The sequence below is a fragment of the Schistocerca serialis genome, chromosome 6, assembly GCF_023864345.2.
Source record: "Schistocerca serialis cubense isolate TAMUIC-IGC-003099 chromosome 6, iqSchSeri2.2, whole genome shotgun sequence".
NCBI classification, from domain to species: domain Eukaryota; kingdom Metazoa; phylum Arthropoda; class Insecta; order Orthoptera; family Acrididae; genus Schistocerca; species Schistocerca serialis.
In genome coordinates, this window is record NC_064643.1 from 47,603,915 (window position 1) to 47,618,967 (window position 15,053).

At 41.9% G+C, this 15,053-nt stretch overlaps 1 protein-coding gene across 5 annotated transcripts in view; it reads right to left on the reverse strand.

Annotated features, from left to right (window-relative positions):
• Positions 1-9,652: 9,652 nt before the first annotated feature.
• LOC126483784 (ankyrin repeat domain-containing protein 1-like) overlaps positions 9,653-15,053 on the reverse strand; it is a 116,276-nt gene continuing 110,875 nt past the window's right edge. For 4 of the 5 annotated variants that reach the window (XR_007587775.1, XR_007587776.1, XR_007587774.1 and 1 more), the window contains 2 exons: positions 10,571-10,720; positions 9,653-10,486 (listed from right to left, as the gene is read on the reverse strand). The gene's annotated coding sequence lies outside the window, so the exon portion shown is untranslated. The remainder of the gene's footprint in view (positions 10,487-10,570; positions 10,721-15,053) is intronic. The other variant, XR_007587778.1, reaches the window with a different exon arrangement.

Sequence of the window (15,053 nt, forward strand, 5' to 3'; positions counted from 1 at the left end):
CTACTGGGTCTGGTTTTCCCGTAGGTGTGGCATTATCTTCACTAGTGGCAGTACTATGGGTCTGAGGCATGGTTACAAATTTAGGGCAGCTAGTGCTTGCTGAAGACTTTTAGAATCGGAGCATGGAAAGAAAAGAAAGGGCCTATATTGGACAGGATGACGGCATAGCTAACAGCATGGAGGCGGCGGTGTAGAAAAATGAAGCGACGAACTAATAGAAGCTGATGCATTAGGCGACAGCGGCTGGAAACGGTGGCGAAGGTGATGTCGGCGGTGTTGATGGCTGGGCGCTGTGCCACAGCTAGCCAGCTGGAACATGCACATTTCCTGGATGGCGGCGCGCAGTTGGAACATGCCACTGCGCTACATCGGGGTGGCACAGAGGGCAGCTAACCGTGGCGTGACGTAGCACCGGACTGCCTGGAGGCGGCGGCCAAGTGGCATGGCGAAGCACTTGGCCACTCAAGCGGCCTGGCGCTGGCTGCGGCAGCTGTTTGGAAAGAACGCCGAAACGGCGGAAGGCTGCATGGCGGACCATGGCGCATGCGCGTGTTATTGTGCAATGCATCTGGCGACTCAAGCGTGAAGTACTTCTGGCAGCTTCATTGGGTACAGTAGTTAGATCAACAACACGGGCCTAATGGTAAGCCGTCCCACTCCTGACAGCAGTTGTTAATGCGTCAGGATTGGCCAGGAGGGTAAAGCAGTAGGCACCCATTGAGGCGAAGAATAAAACATAGTTTAAACTGTATGAAGTTTTAATGCCGTAAAGAAAGGCAGGCCTGGAGAGGCTGCTGAGACTGAATGGGCAGCCGCCCAAGAAAGCAGGTGAGGAGGGCATCTGATCGGTTTGGAAGCTGCCAGCAGAAGAGAGCGAATGGTGTGTCCATTCCCGGATGCGGTTCTGCCCCCACTTGACCACCTCCAAGCCTCCCTATTGGTCAGTCAAATCGTAAGACGCGTAGTTCGGTAGCGTTACCTCGTCAGCAACACGCGAGTTTAGCTGCTGATGGTTCAACATGTGAGTTTCAGGGTGGTTCTATCCGGTTCTGGGCAACGTGACAGAGACGCTGCAACTTACCGCCAGGCAGAACGCTCTGACGAACATCAAGTGAAAAAATAAAAATCAAACTTTATACTAATAAATACCTTCAGTATCGGCCCCCACTGTACGCCACTGTGTTCCTCGAACCACTCCACCGCACTTCTGATGTTGTGACATGGCACATAATCTTGTTGAAAAATGCCACTGCTGTCCGGAAACATGACTGTTATGAAGGGGTGTACGTGGTCTGCAACCAATGTACAATACTCCTTTGCCATCATGGTGCCTTGCACGAACTCCACTGGAACCATGGATGCCCACATTAATGTTCCCCAGAGACACACCACCAGCTTGACTGCGTCCCGCACTACAAGTGTCAAGGAGCTGTTCACCTGGATTATGACGAATTTACATCCCCCATCAGCACGATGACAAATGTATCGGGATTTAATTCTGTTTGCTGTTTGTCTGAAATCATAGCTTCTGCTGATGATCTTACTGTGACCTAATTTATGTATCTGAGGAGAACTGCTGCAAAAGGTTCTTCTCAGATCAGTGATCACACTAAATGTCTCTTTATGCAACTTTGAAAAATAATTATTTTCAGTCATCACTAAACATGCAAAATCAATAAAGAAGTCTCTATTTTTCTGTTGTACTATGTATGTAAGTTAATGAAGTCACACCTGCATTTGTTTTCATTTCACTTTAATTGCATCATTAATATTCAATATAACGTGACCATCAGTCTCATTTCTGTAACAGTTTCAGAACAGAATAAACCCACTGTTATACAAAATTACCATCAGTGACACAATAAGAATAGTCATAAATTTACTATACATTAGATATACCATCTCCGCTTCACACATACGCCTTTCTGAACACACTCCACACTCCATTTGTAGCTTGGAGTGCTACTATATGCAATATGTAAAAATTAACAGTGTTCACAAGTAACAAGTACAAACCCACATATGATTATGTACCTTGTTCATTGGGTAGTTAAATTTCAGGCTTACAGTCATAAGATGATAGCAAGACGATTTCTGCCACTACAAATACTCAAGGAGACAGAACCACATTTCAAACAAACGATTTAATAATCAACTGGATGGATAAAAAATCTACTCACCAAGGGGTGGCAGGAGAATGCACATATAAAAAGGTATTGAAATCTGCAGGCTTTCAGAGCCAGTGTGTCTTCCTGGCAGAAGACTGGAGGTGAAGGAAGAGGAATGAAGGGAAAGGACTGTTGAAGTTTAGAATATGGGGAGAATTTGGAAAAGTCACCAGGAACCCCAGGTCAGTGGCAGTTTCCCGGATGGGACGAGAAGGGAAAATTGATGGTTAGACACTGTACTGGACGAGATTTGAAAACCTGATAACTTAGAGGTGGACAATAACCTTGCACGAATTAATAAGTGCAGAAAGCTATGTGCACTGTATGTAGTAGAGAGAGGAGAAGGGGGGTGGGTGGGGGGAGGGGGGGGGGCAGACAGGTCAGAAAATAAGACAGAAAACTAAAACGGAGAGCAGCAGGGAATAGTTACTGAGAAGACACATTGAGACAGAAGAAATTAACATTAATTAAGGCCAGGTGGATGGCAACAAGCAAGAACATGTTGTAACGCCCATTTTGATCTCCAAAGTTCTGAGAAATTGGTGCCTGGGGAGAGAATCCAGACAGCACATGTGGAGCAATAGGCATCAAAATTATGACTTTTAATGTTATAGAGCATGCTTGGCAATGGGATATTGTGTGTTCCCAATATACACCCTCTACTTACGGCCATTCATCCTGATAAGTTGGTGGTAGTCTTGCCAGTGTAAAAGACCTAACAGTGTTTACACTGGTATATGACATGTGTTATTTCACAGTTTGCTCTCCCTTTGATAGTATATGTTTTGCCATTTACAGGGGCTGGTGCAGGTGTTGGTAGGAGGGCCCACTGAGCAAGCCTTACAGCAGGGACAGCCACAGAGGTAGGAGCCATAGGATAGGGAGATGGGTGCAGGAGCAGCACAGGGTCTGATAAGGATATAGCTGAGACTGGAAGGGTGGTGGAAAGCTATTCCAGGTGTCGTGGGCAAAATTTGAACAGAATGGACCTCATTTCAGAGCACGATTTCAGGAAGTCACAGACTTGGCAAAGTAGCTGATTAAGTAGCTGCAGACAAGGGTGATACTGAGTGACTAGTGGTGTGTTCCAAATATGTTTTTCAGAGAGACCAGCAGTACCTGAATTGGATGTAACAGCCTGAGTTATCTGTTTTGAACTGGGCTGGTGGAGTAATCGTGTCCAGCGAAGGCTGAGCTGAGAATGGTGGTTTACTGCTCTAAAGAGATTGCATCTGAATAAATATGTTTGCGTCAAATGCCAGGGCTGTATGGGTGGGAATGTTTAACATGGAAGGAATGGCAGAGCATGTGAAATTTAATTGGGAGAATGTGTTTAGAGATTCCAAGACTCCTAACACGTCAGCCTCACCACGATTTCATACGGAAAAGATTTCATCAAACCAGAGGCTGAAAGCTCAGGGATCCCAGTGAACATTTCCTCAATCAGTGCACACCTGATTCCAAACCTAAGAGAGATCCTTCCTGCTCACCTTAATCAGCTTTATACTTACAAATAACTGATTTGCATTTGAGGGGCAGATATATAATCAGATCAGGGGCACGACTGTGCCAACCTCTTCACAGGTCGCTCCAAGGAGCTTTCCTGGGCTCCTTAAGCCTTCAGCCTCTGGTTTTGTTTAGATACATTGACAACATCTTTGCTACATGGGCTCATGGTGAGGCTGACTTGTTAGAATTCTTGGAATCTCTAAATAAATTCTCCCAGTTAAATTTCACATGGCCCTGCTCCAAATCCCATGCCATTTTCCTTTATTTTGACCTCATACTCACCAAGGGTCAGCTACACACTTCTATTCACTTTAAACCTACTAACAAACAACAGTACTTATATTTTGACAGCTGCCATCCTTTCTACGTCAAATGTTCCCTCCTACACAGCTTTGGCACCTGAGGCAAACATATTTCTTCTGATGCAGACTCTACAGCAACACACCTCATTCTCACCTCAGCCTTCACTGGACGTAATTACCTCACCAGCCCAGTTCAAAATGGCCATCGCAGCCAATCCTGGTAACTGCTGATCTCTCCAAAAAACAACTTAGGAAGCAACCTCTTGTCACTCAGTATTACCCAGTTCTTGAATGTAATGCCTACTAAGTAGGAGATCCCGGGTTCGAGTCCTAGTCTGGCACACGTACTCGCTCATCGTCACTGACTGCGCAAAAGTGCCAATGCTGCTAACATCAATAGTTTCTTTTCTTTTCCTTTCTCCCCCCTCCACCTTCAAATTAGGTAATGCCACTTCGACAAGGCTGTTACTTCCCTAAATTGTGCCCAGAAATGAGGTCCCTTCAGTCCAACAATTTGCCCACCACACCTGGAATACCTTTGTATCACCCTCCCAGTCTCTGCAATATCCTTGCCAGACCCCGTATTGCTGCTGCATCCACCTCCCGACACTCTGGCTCCTACACTGTGGCTTTCCCAACTGTAAGACTTATCCTAACAAGTTCTGTCACACTGCAGACCTTATAGAGAAAAGAAAACATAATGCCTGCAGTCCACACACTACCTTCTGAAACAACTGGTTCTCTATCATAATTGACATTTAATATTCATTAGCTCACTCAGTTTATTGAGCAGACAAGCATACTACTATGATGAATTTGTGAATTTCACTGTGCATCTTTTCTATTGCACTCTATATTCCACAGTGATTTTAATTTTTCCCAGAGAGCACAGCAGTGTGCAACTGCTTTAAAACAGTTTCTGGAAATATATTATTTCATCCATTTATTATACAGAACTACAGACGTTACATTACAGTGTCTCCACCACTTTAAAAATTTCTTGTGAGCATTCACAAGACAGATAAATTATTGTGATAAGTAACATCAGACATTTCACAGACTAAACAATCCTTCATCAAAACTTGCAAACAATAAAAAATAAAATACTGAAATCTGAAATTCCGTTCCAATCTTCGAACTGCACAACAATTTGTGTAACTGATCACAAGTGTCAACATGTTGAAACACACGAATCTGACATGCGATACTATCAGTGTTTGGTGTGACAATTCTTACTGCAGCACTTCTTCAGAGGGTGGAGAACCGTGCAATTATATTGGAAAAGAACACAGCCTGAACTGAGACATGAATTTACAACAGCAAGCAAAGTAACACGAGTTTCTGTGCATAAAATGTTCAGCAACACAGTGGGGTGAAATCTACAACAACTGACAACATTTTAACAGGTGCACACCCAGGCATTTCCAGGGCACAAATGCAACTACAGAGCGAGGTGCAAGGGAATTTAATATCTTACATTCACTATTGGTAACTTGTAGTGTTGGTCATGTTAGGTTGCATCATGATACTAGTTTTGTGTGTGCGCTCCCCCCCTTCCCCCCCCCCCCCCCCCCCAACACACACACACACACACACACACACACACACACACACACACACACACACACACACAAGAAAGCTTCGTTTCACCCGAATGAGCTAAGGAAGTGACGTCAAAAATGACGTAGCCCAGCGTTCGCGAAGTATGTCGATACGTCGATCGCCGAGTACAAATCGAGCTGACATGAAAGCTTAGGTCAGCCTCACACGGAGTCTCTGAGGAGGAGGACTGTGTGTTAACCACACAATAAAACTATGTAGCTAACATGTGGATAAGTCAGAGAGTTTTCTCTTGTATTCTACGAAACTATACTGTGTCTGTTTGTTCATCCATGGCAAAATATGCGTACGACATGTCTTCCAATTATATTTGCCAAATTTTGCGTGCTTTCCCTAGTTGATTAATGATGTGCCATATTAACAGACATACTCCAGAAAATTGCACATAGAATCGAAAAACACGTTAATTGGTTTGTTGCAACATATTCACCAAAGTCTGATTAAAAATTGAAATTTGTCACAGACTCAAAGAGTTCTTTCTCTATAATTGCTGCTGAATATATGAAGTGACTCGTGTCAGCACATCATTTAGAACATTCATTCCCACACCCTATCCGCAATTTCGGAATTGAATGTGGATGTTCAGACGACTGTTAAAAAAAAAAAAAAAAAAAAAAAAAAAAAAAAAAGACTATTTAAAAAGAAATGTAAATAAATTATGAAACAATTACCGGTACTACTCTCATGTGAATGCTATTTTTCTGAAAATGTATGTATTGTTCTACTGTTTTCATTAAGAGCAGTGTACTGTCCCCACCCACACTCAATCATGGCTTCATACATACAGAACTGTACCAATAGTGTGCAATAATGTGTTAATAAAAAGTGAAAATAATATATGGCTACCTTCTGAGTGGTAGTAGGAGATTAAACTTAATTCACAAACTAAATACTGAGGTAACTGTGTGATTTGGTTGGTTGTTGGTTGGCATAATATATGCAGTTTCTGAACCTTTTTTACCCTGAGGGGCGTGGTGGATTTTGTAAACAGCAACAATTTGTATTGTTTGAAAAAAGTACATCACTGAATTTCTTTTTTGTGTACTGCATCATTTATAAATTGCTCATCTCTATTTGGAATGTATCCTCATATGCCAATACTGAATGGAAAGTAGTTAGCTTCTTTGGAAAGCAGCTTGGTAGCCCATACAAGTACGTCAGTTACACAGTCACAAGTATGTTTCATTTGTTTGCATCCAGATACTGATATTGGAGACTGTATTAATAGAGTGACAACATTGTTTTAGTATTGTTTATTCTGTGCACCCCCACAGAATTTAGTACATGTTGTTCATTGTCGTTCTCTCAGTCTTATAAAAGTTATTTGCAATAGTTTTAACCACACTTATGATGGAGTATTTTGTGCTATAACACTGAGGACCTTTATTCTTCGGTGGCATAAAACCATAGTCAACTTCGTGGCATGAAAGTGAGATGTAAAGCAAAAGTCGCAGAGCTTGGTCTCCTCTACAAATGTAGTAGAATATCAAATGTTCAGTTCAGTCTGGTGTCGATCATTCTCTATTTTATTTATTGTGATTAAAATTATGTTTGATAACTGTTAGCATGACAGACTGGCAAGCACTGTACAGAGATTAAGGGTAACAGTAAACAGTGGGTGCACAGAATACTCTTTATCCTAAGCCTTTGACCATATTTGCATGTTCATGGAGATAAGGGAACCAAAAGCCCATATGGGCAAAGCTTCTAGCTACACTTTAACAGAATGGCATGGAGGAAGGGATGCAGATCAAGACAGCAATGGCCAGGGTAGGGGAGGACAGACTTTCAAGGGGCTGGGCTTCTCTGCTGTTTCTCCAAAGGAGTTTTCATTATTTTTCAGACATCAGTTTCCTTCTGAAGTACTAACTGTTGCTACAATTTGACGCAAATAATTTTGTCATCTTAGATACTGAAATAGTAATATTAAGCTCCTTTTTTGCATTAATGATTGTTTTCCTAAATCCGTCTTTTTTGAAGAATGGCAATGTTTTGGTGATTGTGGAAATACCTCTTGAAATTGTGATGAAAACTCATTTATGCATGTTTAATATTAAAACTGTCAGTACCATATATATACAGGAGACTGTCATAAGCTAGAGTTTATGGTTGCAGATTTTTCACTGTACCTCTAACTGCTTCTAAACTGCAAAAACACTGAACAACTAAGATCTTTCTTAGCACTTTCAGTTAAATAACATACATTAAAATCTCCCCACAACATTATTTCTCTTTTAGTACTAGGTGAAGCAGGTATGTTTCTTAACCATACATGTACTGTACAGATATATGTGCGATTCATAAACTGCCAGCTCTTACCAGCATACCATCGATTTTCATCTGTGTACAGGCCTAAAATTGCTAGAGTTCCATCATTTGTTAATTTTTTTTACATCTATACATGTTTGCACAGAACAATTGCACATCCGGTCTACAATAATGGGCTACATGATTGTGTCCATGTAGCATCCCATGGTGTATTATGAGAAGCACAGAAAATGACCGTTGTCTGCACACTTCATTGTGTTGCTGAAGCACCCAATGAATAGGTTTGTGTTGTGCTTTTCAGCAAGAGGATGGCCCAGCTCTAATACTGGACTCATTTTTAAATGAGATTTTCCATTATAATAATTTCAATAAGAAATACTTTTTTATTTCTTGAACACTCTGTCTGCCATGTGGCTGCAGGCAGCCACAGTAGAACTATATGCCCAACAATACGTAGCCACTTGAGGCCACAGCAGAGCCCAGAGCCTAGCACTGTGTGCGTGGCTGTGAAATATCCATCATTAAGTGTGTGCCAGTCAGTGTGTTAAAACATAACAAAACTTCAGTTATTTAACCAGTTGCAAATGTGTTACATTGTTTAAAAAATGTAATATATCTTCAGTTTGTGAAATTTTGTACAGTAATTACCTTGTCAGTACAGAGAGATAAGTGATAAAGTTAAACTTGGGTTGAATGGGAGCATGTTCCATTACATTCAGGTACACAAACCACTTGTTCCATTGCACATTGTGTGTAGTGGAGGCTTATTAAATCTATGGAGTGCTTTCTGCTTGTCATAGTGATAGAGCAACATTTATATCATCTCTCAAACCAATAACCCACCATAGTACTTCCTGAGGGTGAAATGCAACATTTACAGTGAGAATTCTGTTAGCACCATCTTGTGTTAAAGGATTTCCATTTTGGTTGTTTCAGGTAATGAGATATGAAGCCAAGCAGGCCCTCTTATATACATTTTTGTTTACTTGATGTTCTGGCTTCAGTAGTGAAGGAAAATATAATTTAAAATAATATGAAGTACCACAATCAAAACATTGCAGACATTTTTTTTAGAATCCTTACCACATTGGTGCCACCATGTTACACAGGAAAACATTAGTGGCCAATGATGAAACTGAAGTGCTTGTGGTATCTACAATTTGAAATGTAATGTATCTCATAACATACAAGACAGATCACATGATTTGTTGTAAAAAATGGCAAGTTGGATATAAAAGATCGTGAATTACAAAAGTAAAATAGGGGAATTTTAGAACCATTATTTCTTTAGTTGTAACAGTGATACTTGGGACAATTTATTTACAACTTGAAACATACCTATTATAGAGTTACAACAAACTCACAACCATGAATTATTTGATAGAATGGTAGCAAGTTTTGCCGGGCTACCAACATTTCTAATAACATTCAGAATTAGTAGCCTTAAGTTATTCTCCCCAAAAAACACCATACTGGATTACTGTCTACCTGGTGCCCATATGGTGGTACCAAAGAAGAATGATAAGGTGAGCAAGAGTCTCCAGAAATACAAAAGGAAAGGCCAAATGACAATCAGGAGGACAATACCAGGTGCAGAAATTCCCCTGTAGTAAGCTCTGTATATGCCATTTTTAAAGTTCTAATCCTCTTGTGAAGTAAACAAACCTAAAAGCTGAAAGTTTGTTAGGTTGGTTACATTTTTCAGGCACCATAGTCAAACTACTTTACTTTCGTATCTGTGGATTCTAGCGGGTAATTGCAAATGATTTAGAAAACTGTTCATAATTATTGATACCACATTGTTTTATTATCTGTAACATTTAGTTTTCGCTCAAAAAGGATAATAAAACAATGACATTTCTTCATATGTCCAACTCACATACATAGTCCACAGCAGTGAGGAGGCAGTAAACCAAGGCAGTGACAATCCCAGAAGCTCAACTTCATCAGAGGAACAAGATGAAAGGCAGTTGGCTAGGCTGGTTATAAACCTGACCTACAGCACTATAAACATTGACAGACTTTGAGAATGTGGCACTAGCTACATCATATCCTTAGGATGATGTAATAGCATCATGATAAAAAAAAAAGTTCAGAAATTTGCCTTTCTGTCTTGCTTGAACACCAAGGCCACTTCTGCAGCAACCTGTAACAATACAAAGTTGTCAAATCATGTACAGTGAAGTGGTAAAATAACATGCTCCTAAAAATATAATTCAGAATCAGATACTATACTCATTTCTGTCTCCATGTGGTAATTTGTTCACTGAACAGAAAACCTGGAAAATTCAGCCATTTGTCTGAAACTGTAGCTGAGCACTCTCTCATTTGTGTTCACTATATTTTCCCTTGGACTGATACGGTCTGATTAAGCGTAGAAAGCAAAATTAATTGAAAAAATTGCCTTGTAATAAGAATTTATGTAAATAAATGTTATCACTTTATGCACCTTGATGATACACAACCAGTTAATGTGCTACTGCAACCTTATTTTTAACTGTAGGGACTACCCCACCTGGGTATGCATTGTGTGTCAATTACACTTTCCACGAGAGAAGGAGGTTCAGAGGAATGATCACAATATTGCCTCTCGCTGCTGGGAGAAGACAACTGTGTCACCTGAATAGGAATACAATCATTAACTTTAAAATAACTTGGCCTGCAAGTGATTTTAATCAAAAATCAATGCAGATACTGACATACCTTGATGTTGCCAAGGTGATCTGCAACTGCAACTCTCTTGTAAACTTTACTTGTGGCTTGTCCATTGCTCCCATGCAATACAAAAGAACCAAAAAAGCTGATCTGAATGTTGCTTTTAAATGTGGCACAAGAACGCAGAGTACCTGTGAACTGTGAAATAGTGTTTTTTCATATAGTAAGCAAAAAAATGTAAACAATACATATTTAATGATGAAGTACTTATGTAACATGTTTAACTGCAAAAGGGGATAACTCCCACACCACCCACAGCTTTAAAATAAAAGGTAGATTGCAATTCTTACCTATAACTACTGAAATCTATATATGACTGACAAGGTGTTGAGAAAAATTTCCTTTGCAATATAATAATATGTATGTACACTGAGTAACTGTGGTAAATAGTACAGATTCATTCTACCTGATGCAGAGTACACATAACATGTATAAGAATGGTAATAATATAACAACACAAAGCCCAGGATGGAATAACAATTTTACACTGTTATCCATCTTGGCTTTCAGCCAAAGCTCCTTCATCTGAAATACACTCCTGGAAATGAAAAAAAGAACACATTGACACCGGTGTGTCAGACCCACCATACTTGCTCCGGACACTGCGAGACGGCTGTACAAGCAATGATCACACGCACGGCACAGCGGACACACCAGGAACCGCGGTGTTGGCCGTCGAATGGCGCTAGCTGCGCAGCATTTGTGCACCGCCGCCGTCAGTGTCAGCCAGTTTGCCGTGGCATACGGAGCTCCATCGCAGTCTTTAACACTGGTAGCATGCCGCGACAGCGTGGACGTGAACCGTATGTGCAGTTGACGGACTTTGAGCGAGGGCGTATAGTGGGCATGCGGGAGGCCGGGTGGACGTACTGCCGAATTGCTCAACACGTGGGGCGTGAGGTCTCCACAGTACATCGATGTTGTCGCCAGTGGTCGGCGGAAGGTGCACGTGCCCGTCGACCTGGGACCGGACCGCAGTGACGCACGGATGCACCCCAAGACCGTAGGATCCTACGCAGTGCCGTAGGGGACCGCACCGCCACTTCCCAGCAAATTAGGGACACTGTTGCTCCTGGGGTATCGGCGAGGACCATTCGCAACCGTCTCCATGAAGCTGGGCTACGGTCCCCCACACCGTTAGGCCGTCTTCCGCTCACGCCCCAACATCGTGCAGCCCGCCTCCAGTGGTGTCGCGACAGGCGTGAATGGAGGGACGAATGGAGACGTGTCGTCTTCAGCGATGAGAGTCGCTTCTGCCTTGGTGCCAATGATGGTCGTATGCGTGTTTGGCGCCGCGCAGGTGAGCGCCACAATCAGGACTGCATACGACTGAGGCACACAGGGCCAACACCCGGCATCATGGTGTGGGGAGCGATCTCCTACACTGGCCGTACACCACTGGTGATCGTCGAGGGGACACTGAATAGTGCACGGTACATCGAAACCGTCATCGAACCCACCGTTCTACCATTCCTAGACCGGCAAGGGAACTTGCTGTTCCAACAGGACACTGCATGTCCGCATGTATCCCGTGCCACCCAACGTGCTCTAGAAGGTGTAAGTCAACTACCCTGGCCAGCAAGATCTCCGGATCTGTCCCCCATTGAGCATGTTTGGGACTGGATGAAGCGTCGTCTCACGCGGTCTGCACGTCCAGCACGAACGCTGGTCCAACTGAGGCGCCAGGTGGAAATGGCATGGCAAGCCGTTCCACAGGACTACATCCAGCATCTCTACGATCGTCTCCATGGGAGAATAGCAGCCTGCATTGCTGCGAAAGGTGGATATACACTGTACTAGTGCCGACATTGTGCATGCTCTGTTGCCTGTGTCTATGTGCCTGTGGTTCTGTCAGTGTGATCATGTGATGTATCTGACCCCAGGAATGTGTCAATAAAGTTTCCCCTTCCTGGGACAATGAATTCACGGTGTTCTTATTTCAATTTCCAGGAGTGTACATTCTGGCCACAGTAGTAAGAGACATTGGTCATGTGTGTGTATTTTTCTACTTCAGATGAAGGCCTTTGGGCTGAAAGCTAAGAGTTATCAATCTTTTCATTGTACCAATTTGCGAGAACATTTCGTATCCTTTTCATAATGTTAATATCCTATTTCATTAAGTCTGCCACAATTGGGAAGTCCTCAATTAAAGTTGATCTTCAACAGACTGTCTCCATACAATTTCTAGTTTTTTGATAGTGAATGTCAAACATACTGTGTGAATGTGGAATTAGCTGCAACATGTCAGTTCGTCTTTATGAAAGTGTGGAACACTGCCTGCCATGACATACAAATTTCATTGTAGTAAATTACAATTAACAGGATACATTTATCAGCAGTGACTAAGGGCTTAGCCCATTGTCTTTAATTATCAACCATCAAAGATCCTCTTGCAACACTGTCTAAATTGTTTACTGTATCTGCAAGGTTGCTTTCACCTCATGGTTGGTAGTCTTAACTCTTTGGAGCACGGTGGTATACATAGTATACCACCTTTTGAAAATTTTCTTGGCTCTTTGCACAGTGGTTTAACTGCACGACCACCACTCTAATATGCTCACCTAGTTCTCTACTTATCAGACAGATGGCACTCACTGCCTATAAGGAATCAGTTCCCGCCAAGAATTGCATAGATTACAACTGTGAAAGCTGCGTGCTGAGTTGTGCATGGTTTTTGCGTGTGAATAGTGGTTTATAACGAATTTCTTGTTGCGCCTGTGTTTTTTCCATATCTTGGACGTCACAGCTACGGTATGAACCCATGTATACATTCATATGCACAATCTTCCGTTATTTATATACAATTTATTTTGGTGGTATATTATTTGTACCACCGTGCATGTAGCAGTATTCTATTGCATTTCGTTTCCTAGTATAAAATTCGAAATCCTCCGCTACAAAGTTTAGTTTTTAATTGTGTTGTGACTTATTTTAGCTCTTTCTCCATTTTGTTTTGCTTACGTATTCTTTACTTGGATTCAGGCTGTTGTTTGAAAATGAAAATGTCAAGAAGAGGCTTACGAGATGAAGAAATCGAACGATTATTGTGTGAAATTCCATCAGACGAGGATTCCACTGTTGACACCACAGATGACGAATCTGATTATGAAGCAAGCATTGTTGCGGAGGCTATTGTGTCGTCTGAAGGCGAAGTTTCAGAGAGCGAGGAAGAAAGTGAGTCCACTCCGCCAAAACGCGCTGCTGACACAGCGCCAACTTGGGGACAACAATTCAATGCTACCTCAGGAATGCAGTTCGACAGTGAATCAGGACCAAGTGCTTTTATTAGGGACATTGATGATCCAGAACCTATCGATATATTCGAAAAAATATTTCCAAAAGAGCTAGTTGAGCTAATCGTTTTCCAAACAAATTTATATGCGACGCAATCTGGCAAGTCTTTCACTCCAACAACTGACAATGAAATACGAACTTTCCTGGGAATCAACATTTTGATGGGTATAAAGCGTATGCCAGCATACAGAGACTACTGGTCTAGTGCCCCAGAACTTCATGATCGTTATATTGCATCTCTGATGGCAGTAAATCGGTTTGGATGGTTACTGAGGAACATTCATCTGAATGATAACACATTGCATCCAGAAAAAGGACACCCAGGTTATGACAAACTGTACAAGCTGCGACCAGTGATCAAGATACTATCTGAATCTTTTTCCAAGTGTTACCAACCCAGCAAACACCTAGCAATTGATGAGTCAATGATCAAATTCAAAGGCCGCAACAGTATGAAACAATACATGAGAGATAAACCCATAAAGCGTGGTTACAAAGTGTGGATGCTGTGTGACAAGACCTCTTACAACTTGAAATTTGATATTTACACCGGAAAAGTAGGTGACACAGTGCAAACAGGCCTTGGGGAGCATGTAGTGCTGAGTTTGTCCTCTGAACTCGTAAATAAAGGCCATTATCTTTATTTCGACAACTATTTCAATAGCTATAACTTGTTGGCTGGTTTACAGCAGAGAAACATATATGCCTGTGGGACAGTTCAACCAACAAGGAAACATTTACCCAAATTAAAAACAGACAAAGAATTAAGCAGAGGTGAATTTGACTGGAGGGTCAGCAACTGTGGCATCCTCTACTTGAAGTGGAAAGATAAGAGAGCTGTTCATCTCCTTTCAAATTTTCACAGTCCTGAAGTTACTACAGTGACTCGCCGTGAAAGAGATGGTTCACGCATAGAGCTACCTTGTCCTCAAGCAGTGATGGATTACAATGCACACATGAACAATGTCGACAAGTTCGACCAACTGAAAAAATCATATGAAATAAGCCGGAGAAGTAAAAAGTGGTGGCACCGAATATTCTTTCACCTGCTTGATGTCAGTATCGTCAACAGCTATATAATTTGGAAGGAACTAGGCGATAGAGAAAAAATGACTGCCAAAGTCTTCAGGATGAGTATCCTGCAAAGCTTAGTAACCCAGAAAACACCATTGAGGCC